Genomic DNA, 9,612 nt, shown 5'->3' on the forward strand with positions numbered 1-9,612 from the left:
GTTCTTTTCAAGGGCAGTGGAAATGAGGGTGGTTTTTTTTTTTTTCATTTCTGAGTTTATGTTGCTCTCTTTTTAGAACTAATCCTTACAATATTATGGCTTTTCAGATTTGAAAGTTTTCTGAGGGTGGAGACAAGAAAGGCTGTGTGAGAACAAGGATTTCATGTTAGCTTGATTTCCTTATGAAAAAATGATGATTTCTTTCCCTTAATACTTCCTGCCAGAAAGATTTGAAGAGCTATTTTGCAGAAGCAAATACAAACTCTCTGTGGATTTCAGTTTTGCAGGTTTAAAAAGCCTTCACATGAAGGTGCAGCCTGATGGCTGCCTGCGGAGTGAATGGACAATAATTGGTGCAAGAGAACTAGGAGGCTGAAGGAAACTCTTCTGGTTTGAATGTTGCTGCTAACAGCTTGGTTTTTGCAGGTGTTGGGAGTTTTGGGGATGTTCTGTTGGTTTGTGTGTGCTTGTGCTTCTCCCTCTACTGAGGATGGTTTCTGCTTCCTCTCAGTGTTCCCTGTCAGCCTGAGCTGCATCGCTTTCCTCTCACTTTTGGAACTTAAAGGATTTCTGAAAATCCTTCCTTCTCCCAGATCAAAAAGCTCCTGTAAACCTGGGTAAGTCAGCTGCACTGGAGCTGTTTGAGGTGATATTGGTTGACAATCTACCTCCCAAATCTCTTTCTTGCCTAAAGTGTCTGAGCAGTGACTAAAGTAATGCTACAAATTTCATAAGTATTCTCGTTTTTCACCCAGGCCTTACCCCTGCTGCTTTACCCTTGATTCAGTTCTCCTCTGACCAATTCTTTTTAAAAAGTAGTGGCTGTTTTCTGATCCCACTGATCCCAAGTGGTTTCAAATTCACTTTTCTTTTTTTATGAAAGTAATTTCTCCATGTTTAAATAGAAGTCAGCATGAAGAAGGCGGCAGTGCTTCAGCAGGGATTGAGCTGATTGTATTTCCTTCTGAGTTCAACTAGCTCGTGCTCCTTAATTTGGCTTGGAGCTATGATTACAATAACTTTAAAAAAACCCCAAATTCCAAAGTTTTATGTGACTCTGAAACACAGGGTTTTTTTCCAAAAAACGTGGCTTTAGATAAGTATTTTTGTTTGAAAAATGAATTGTGGATCTTCCCATTATTGAGATGTTCCCAATTTGCCTGTCCCTGTCTTATTTTAAATGGTCTCTCGGGCTTCGATCTGCTGTTTCACAGGTAGATGAGGACCTGCTCCGAATGGTTTCTTTTCAAATATGGCCCTTTATGGCTGGATTATATCTATCCCAAATTCCTGTGGTGATTTAGCCGGGGGAGGAGCACTGGGTTGTGCTGCTGTGCTGCCAGCACTGGCCTGGACAGAAAGCTGTGCCCACAGCCAGAGCCTGATTGCTCGCTCTGTCGTGGAGAAAGCTCAGGGAAAGACAAGCTTTCATTTGGGAAGCAAACAGAAAATCCTGTGTGTTCATCTCAGCTGCTCCTGTAAGAGCAAAATAATCCCAGAGAATCAAAGAGGAATCAGAGTAGGCATCCCACTGCTCGCTCACTTCGTGCCTATCAGTCAATTTGTGTGAGGAGAGAAATAATGTATGAAGAGTGTCTCCTCTGAAAAATATTTATGACATGCTCATTCCAGCTTGTTTCCTTGCTTTATTTGATTTTGTTATTGAAAGAAAAGGCTGACATATTCCTCTGTGGGTGATGCCTTTAGGAATACTCTGGGTAGTCCCACTGATTTAAGATTTTCGAATTAATACCAGAAGTACTCAGGATGAAATTGCCAAAACAAACCCACCCTTTCTGTTTTGGCTATGAAAATGCAGAATAAACAACTTCTGTCTGTCTTAAGCACGGGATGGGTTAATCGCTCCTGAAGTAATCACTGTTTTGCAAATACGACTTGGAGCTCTGGGGAAATGAAGAATAAAATAAATACCATGCTGTTATTTTTCTTTATTATTGGAAGACATTCCGTGGTGTCAATGCATGCAGAGAATGTTGGACAAGTGTTTAAAGAGATTAAGCTACTGTTTGGGAAGGATTTTCAGAGAGAGCTGAAGAAGCTATTACAAAGTGTGCTACTTCATGTTTCAGAAGGTTAGAAAAACTTACAGAATAGGTAACAAGATCGAATAAACAAATACTTTTATGCCTGCTGAACCGTGGGGGTGTTTGCCTGAATGAGAGAGACATAAGCTTTTAATACAAGTAAAATTTCTTTCAAGTACTACTTTGTGTGACACAACAGCTGCAGATCATGGAAGAATATGGCTGAAAGAAGCTTTTCAGCTTTCTTCCCCCCTCAATTTACTGTTTACCCAAAAGAAAAGACGAACTAAACTATTTGTGATTAATATTTGCTCTGTTTTCTAAATACCTTTTTTTTAGCTCCATTTCTCCATGTTTCTTTCCCCCCCCCTTTTCTTCTCTTTCAAATTAAACTCTGAACCATTTCACTGTACCAGGTTACAAACAAGTAATGATTTGGATGTAAAAAGGGAAATTCATGAGAACCTTAGGGAACTTTGCAAGGTAAGTCGTGTGTATAGTAAGAGTTTGACTTTTTCAACTCTGTCTTAAAGGGTATTTAGGGAGAAGAAGAAATGACTGCTAGAAGTGTCTGCTTTTTATGCTCAACAATCTTTTGCTACAAACAAATGAAGATTTCTAGCTGTGTGTAGCATCTGTCTTTGAAAAGGACCAGACACTGACAAAGTTCTATAAAATGAGACTTCTTTGATTCTAGAAGGAAATAAGGACCGTGGGCCAGCTTGTTATGCTTTTAGTATCCCTCCCCAGTCAAATCCATTTGGAAAAATGGTGAAATTTGTGGAGCCTGATAATGCCGAAGAATTGTCTTAAGAAAATCATGTCTGTGCCCACCATTTGGGGGTCTGTATGAGGAGCTATGCGATGGGTGAATCGGGAATTCTATCAAAGCCACAACGGAGATACCAGCAGAAGGTGAGTGCAGTTCTGTGGAAACGGGACTTAGAAATGTTGGGTTTAAATCCCATGTCCTGTTGAACTGAAAGGGACTCTGGGAGTGTCTGGAAAATATCCCCAAGGTGAGGAATAAAACATCAGAGCAGCACTGCTGCTTTAAACACTGGCGTCCGAAAGCTCTGCCAATCACGGCATTAAAATGGGGCATTTCCTATTTGATGGGGTTTCTGGGATTGTCAGCAATTACCCTGGAATGACTTGTGCCCATTAGCACATTAGAGGAGTTAAATCAAGTGCAGTGAGCACCGGGAAGAGCGTGGCAGCCCCAGGTCACTGCCAGTTTGATACGGCATTAGAGAATGTCATGGTGGGCTCGTTTTTATGTCAGGAGGAGTCGCAGAGTTAAGTAGGATAACATTACTGTGTCAGGAGAGTGGCACAATAAATGCATAACAGCTGTTATTAGACACTGGAAGTACAAAATAAATCTGTTTCCAAGAACACCATTGTGAGTGAGAGAAGAGAGAGGGAATTATCCCTGGCTGGTGGCTTTTAGCATAGCAGGGTAAGCTGCTTTCCGCCTCCTTTCTGTTTCTCGGGAGTTCTCCAGGAAAAGGACTCTTACACACAGATTGTTAGCTTGGCAGGAGAAGTCAGGTGTCCAATTTTTTGTTAAGTTTGTTTTAACTCAAGGTTCTGTGCACTGTATTTATGGCAAATAAACTGATTCTTATGGCAGATTTGCATAGTGTTTGCTCTTGATAAAAGTGTTGGTTTTGCCCAGGGTCTTGGACCCTCCAGAAAACTGGAGGGAAAAGGCCCCCCAAGTTACTCATAACTTCCATGGGTCTATTTCTAATTTTTGCTACTTTTTAATTGACAGCTCTGTGTTTCAATATTTAGGTACTGTGCTGTTGTTCTTGATCCATTGCCCTCTCTCTTTTCCAGAAACTGGATGTATGAACTTGAAATAACCTTTTGATTACCCTGCAAATAACAGTGAGTAGTTCCCTGTGAAAAGACATTAAAGTCAGTCCATGTGATGCACACTTTTGGGTTCCCACTTCCCACAGGAGCACATCAGAAGACAAGTTATGTTATTAACTTAACCAAGCAAAATTTTTTCTTACGATTTTCCCATTCATTCAAATGGGACATGAATATTTTGTTTCCTAATCAGCACAATTACCCCGGAGCTCATGTTGCAATGTGTCACTACAATGACAGCTCCCCCTGAATGACAACTCCTATCTGTAGTGAGAAATGACAGGATTTGTAAACCAAGGTTGTCTAAAGAAAAGACTCAGTTCCTGAGTGACTATTTCACAGTTAATCATTGCTGCATTTTGCGATACATCTTGGATATACCTATTTTAAACCTGCTCTGACTGGCCTGCTGAAAGGGACTTCAGTGGTGTAGAGCAGGATATTCTATTTCAGCACCTACTAAGAAAATAATGTTGATGGCAATTAGAGGATTCTCAGACACCTTGTGAGATGTGATCTGGTAAAAAAGTCAGTAGTGATGGGTGTCAGAATTTGTAATGCTCACCTCGGTGGCAAAACTCTCTTTAATGCCTTTTGTTGTCACTTGGGCAGTTACTGTCACCAGCCTCTTCCTAATGGAGGCCTCATTTTTTTATATAGCAGAGGCCACCGCTCACCTCCCTAAACGTGCATTTGCATGCAGCTCTGTTATATATATTGTTGTATATATAATAATTACATGTAGTCGTTATTTCATTTGTCCTTGATGGCACCTGGCTTAAGGAAAAAGGAGAAATGAGTATTTTACACTCGTGAGCACAGGAAAGGAGTCTAGGACTGAAGGCTGGCTGGGAATCATCTCCCATGATTTTCATGCTCATGAATGTAGCCAGAAATCTGGACATAAATCACTGTAAGGTTTGGTAAGTATTTTTAACACAAGCTTTGGAACTTCTGTTTGTATCTGTGCAATACATGGACTGTATTTAGTTTCAGATTTTGGGACAGGGGATCACCTCAGTAATGGCAGCAAGCACAGGCCTCTGTTTGTGCTTGCAGACCAGGAAAATCACTGCAGAATATATCTCTAATTCTCAGAATAACGTCATCCCTCCTCCCAAAATGAGAAAAAATAACTGCCAACACCGTAAGTGCTCCTGAACACTTTCGAAATGTTCAGAAAGTCTGCAACTTGTCAGAAAGTTTTAAGGTGCATTATGGCAGGAATCTTGACATAAGTGTGCTGCAGACATCAAAAAGACTAATGCTGGTGTCACGCTGATTTCATTTCCCTTTTGTTGTATAAATATACACATAGTGCTTTAAAAATACTGGAGGTGATCTGAAGTGGTTCATAAAACCTTGCTGGTTTGCAAATCACTCCGATATTTTAACTGCATTGCCTGGTTCTGAGTTAGTGTCTGGAGGCATCTTGCATTATATTATACCTTGGAATTGCATCTGCAAGTTGTGGATATGCAATATTGATCCAGCAACTTGCTATTTCAGCTTGGAGAAAAAGAGCAGCTGCTGTGTAGGATCTGTGGTGTGAAATTCTGCTGGTGGTAACTTCAGCAGCTTCTCCTTTGTTTGAAAAAACATGCTGCTGGTTTTGTCTTTCCACTGCACTTCTGTGGAGGAAGCTTTTTTTTAGGCTCTGCACTTTCAGCTTTCCTCCTGAGATTTTTCCCTAATGAATCCTGCCATATCTTTGAAAGGAGCTCTGCTTCCTGGTGCACACATCTATACATTTTGTTCACTACATACAGACATTGATGGTTGGTAAATATTTGGTATGCTGGCAGTTGAAGAGTGTTTCTCTGGAAAGGATGACTGAAGCCGGTGATGATTTTGAATTTCAAGTAATTAAATGACGTTCAAATAATTTCACTAACATTAAATAATCTTAGTGAACAGAAAAAAAACATTTCTAATGTTCAGCAGTTAATGACCAAGAAAATTTGTTTTCAGCAGTTTAAAAGCATTTAAAATACTTCAGTATTTTACAGTGTTAGTGCTTAAATTATATTACTTAGGATAATAATAGGACATTTAACTTGTATTTCTGTTACTTACGTGCCTTTAAGATTTCCCCCAGCCATTTGGCATGGGACATCTGAGTGTACCTAATTACCATTCTCAAGATCCAGTAACTCGTTTTTCCCCCACCCCCATGCTATATTTACCTTTCATGTGATGGGTTATAAAAACTCTTATTCTGAGGGCTCAGTGATCCGTGTTTTAGCAGGGTGGGTTCAAAATGTTCTGCAGTCACAGATAGTCTTGCCTGGGCGTTTTACAGAAAGCAAAGCCAAGTTTATGTAACAGAAACAGAACACGAAACGTGTGGCAAACAGTATTTGTGATCATCCTGCTCCCAAACTCTGCTACCTGAAACTTGGTTCATTTTGTTTTGTTCCTTTTTTGTGCTCGCTAATTAACATTTCTCCTCTGTCCCAGGTCATACCTGCAGTGAGACCTCCAGCAATTATTAGAACCACTTTAAAGCATTTCTTAGAATTGCTGACATGATGAGACCAGATGACAAAACATGCAATGAAATGCTGTATCTTCAGAAAAATATAAAGTTGGTGTCGTGTAACACTTCTTTGATGATAGATAAGCCGGTGTAATTGCACAGAATAAATGTCATCACCTGCATGAAGATAAATAGCTATTCCTGCACTGCCATGTTTCTGCACATAAAATGCTGCCATTTTACCAGTTGTCCCCATTTTTTTTGCCAAATAAATTTTATAATGGCCATAAAAGGAAAGTGTGATATTTCTACTTAAGTGTTACGGTGTTAACAGAGGGCATTTCTGTGCTTCTCTGTAATTGAAATCAATGACATTGTTACCTGAAAAGTTGTTTTGTAGCACTGTTACTTGACAGAAATGTTTATTTCCATCCCCTGTCATATCTAAAAGTCAAAAATGTGTGGAATCAGATGCACATGCATCATTAGGAAGTGGGTGGCTGGAGTTTTATGCTCATAGTGCTACCTTTTGCCATAGATGTCTGAAATGGAGCTCTGCTGTGTTATCCTGGGACAGGAGGGTGGCAGTGTGTGAGTGCAAATGTCAGTTCATTCTGTCCTGATAACAGCACTGCCAGGGCACGAGGATTTGCCAGGAGAAAAGTGTCCAGAGCAAGTCCTTGATATAAAAGAAAGGTGAAATAGGATTATCAAAAGCATTTAAAAATATTAGAGCCATTTCAGTGTTTTCCAGTACGGATTGTGAAATATTTCCATCCACGTAGAGGGGATAAAATGAAGATACATATTCTAAATATGGAAATTGCAAAGAATTCTGGGGTAAGATGGATTGACTGCCAGGCAACGACTTTGTATCGTATTTGCAAGGTTGAGTTGGGGTCCAGAACCAGTTGTCTGAAATCTTTACCGCAGGTGAAGTGAATGTCTGCATTTCATCTGACACACTGTTATATCCCAGACTTAATGAGAGCTGCCTTTTTAACACTTCAGTAAACAAACCAATATGTATTCAGATGAAGAATTAAATTACTATCATGTTTGATAAGTACCAACTATGCTGGACAAGTTTGGACGCCTCCTTTCTCTTGCTGCTTCTGTTTTGTGCAGAAGTGGTTCTCATTTTGCTTTTTGTAGCTAATAATAATTTAACAGATAGTAGTAGATGGCATTTGAAAACGGATTTTTTTGCCCTAGGTCTCTTACTGTAACTTTTCCCCGGTGAAACACCAGGGAAAAAAAAATTTCTCTTTTAGTGTCTTGTGGAATCTGTCTGAATGTCTGGGTGTGGGGCACACTGTGTTTGGTAATCATGGGAGTGGGTCCAGCACACGGGCAGCAGTTTATTCCTCCGTGTGATTATTCCCAGTTTGTGCCATTAAATGCAGTAATTGTTGGTGCACTAATTGGAGCAGCGGCAGCTGCACACCGTGTCCCGTGCTGCTGTGACACTGCCACTCTGCGTGGCTGTGCTCTGGAGGCCTCCCTGCAGATGTTTGTTTCAGATTAATTCAGTCCTCACAACTGGCAACTCCCCAAAGGAATTATGGAGGTCTTCTCAAATGAGTTAAATCAGCTTCTGTAGAAATCTCCGGGGGCTGGGTGGCCCTTTCTGGGCAGTCGTGCTTGAAACTTCTCCCTGCCTGCAGGGCAGTGATTGTCCTGTGCAAACACGTCAGGAGCACCCTCAGCAGGGCCTGATTATGTGTGATAAGGAACAGAGAACACACTTTGGTTTTTGAGCTGCATATGCTTTTTAATTTCCCCCGTAAGGAGATCCCACGTGAAAGTGCTTTCACACAGCTCGTTGGATTACAACCCAAACTGTATTTTAATATTTCTGTTCCTGTAGCTGAAGGGGTCATCGCTGATGTACTGGGACCCAGTCAGCACTGCAGTTAATGATGCAGAGCTCTCTGCCTTGGCTGGAAAGAGAGGTTCCTATTCCTGCAGGAATACAATTCCACTGCCTGGCCGCTGATAGCCAGGAGAACATTGCCACCCTTTGGCCGGAAAGCAAAGCACGCAGGCAGAGAAGCACATGACGCGAGTTGGGGATGCTGCAGCAAAACTATTTAAGAGGATATTCATTTGTAATGTAACTGCTCGGCAATGGGAGCCCGGTTGGGTGGAGGTTGTAGGCATCACTTGCTTTGATTTAGTGTATTTCATAGCACGGTGATGTGTTTAGAGAGAATATATTATGCTACGTACTAATTATGTTTTCCTGAGGACTGAATTGCATATGCATTGTGAAGATAGGATGAAGGCTACCATGGTTACCATTGTGCACCCAGGAACTTATTTTATACAGTGACAATTAATCTGAGGTAATGCTTGAGAGGGAAGAACATTGAATAAGAAATGCTAATGTCTCAGCTGAAAGATGGAAATTAGATAGAAAAGCACAGCTTTTATTGAAAATTATATGTCAGGGTCAGCATTTATAAATTAATCCACCTGTGTGACTAAAACTAGCAGTTCTGTCTTACATTAAAAAAAAAAAACCAACAAACCCTGTATGTCCCTGGGCCTAACTGACACCCAGGACACTGCTGCTTTATCAAGGATATTCTCTCAACATGAGTTTTTTTTCTCTTCTCATGATTTTAACAGCATATTCCTGCAGTCAAGACTATAACTGGGGATTATTGCTATGTCAGAAAGAGAGTGCATTTGCATGGTGCAAAGACATCTAAACCTTCTGCAGGTTGCAATTGCTAGGGACAAATCTTGTGCCTCTGGCCAGAGTCTTCCAGATGGTGGGGACTGAGCGCGGCACAGCTCTGGCTCCCTGGTCCTGGCAGCTCTGTTTGGCCCTTGGAATGTTGCTGATGTGTCTGTTTGTCACCCCCAGCCTGCGTGCACGGCCAGGTTTTGGTGGTCAGGGGGATAGAGGGCTCTGTGAGAAGCTGCTGGAAGGTTCCCCCACATCTGACAGAGCCGAGGCTCCAGCGTTGGAGCTGCTCTGGGTGCGGCTCAGCCTGGCAGTGACAGTGGCAGCACATCTGGGCTGATGTGGGGAAAAGTTTCTGCCCAGGAGCAGCTGCAGCTGCAAAAGAGAGGGGTGGGAATAGGGGAGAAACAGCCCTGCAGAGCCCAGGGCGGTGCAGAAGGAGGGGCAGGAGCTGCTCCAGGCTGTGGAGCAGAGGTTCCCCTGCAGCCCCTGGAGGAGCCCACGCTGAG

At 41.7% G+C, this 9,612-nt stretch overlaps 1 long non-coding RNA gene across 2 annotated transcripts; it reads left to right on the forward strand.

Annotated features, from left to right (window-relative positions):
* The first annotated feature begins 2,588 nt into the window (after positions 1–2,588).
* On the forward strand, positions 2,589–6,672 carry LOC136289019 (uncharacterized). Of its 2 annotated transcripts, XR_010720696.1 has the most exons (4): positions 2,589–2,960; positions 3,891–3,941; positions 4,713–4,852; positions 6,390–6,672. It is a non-coding gene; the product is annotated as an uncharacterized lncRNA (long non-coding RNA). The 2 variants fall into 2 exon arrangements; XR_010720697.1 differs by lacking the exon at positions 4,713–4,852.
* Positions 6,673–9,612: the final 2,940 nt, after the last annotated feature.

This window comes from Chamaea fasciata, unplaced genomic scaffold (assembly GCF_029207755.1).
Source record: "Chamaea fasciata isolate MVZ Bird 193981 ecotype frontalis unplaced genomic scaffold, bChaFas1.0.hap1 SCAF_4, whole genome shotgun sequence".
Lineage (NCBI taxonomy): Eukaryota > Metazoa > Chordata > Aves > Passeriformes > Sylviidae > Chamaea > Chamaea fasciata.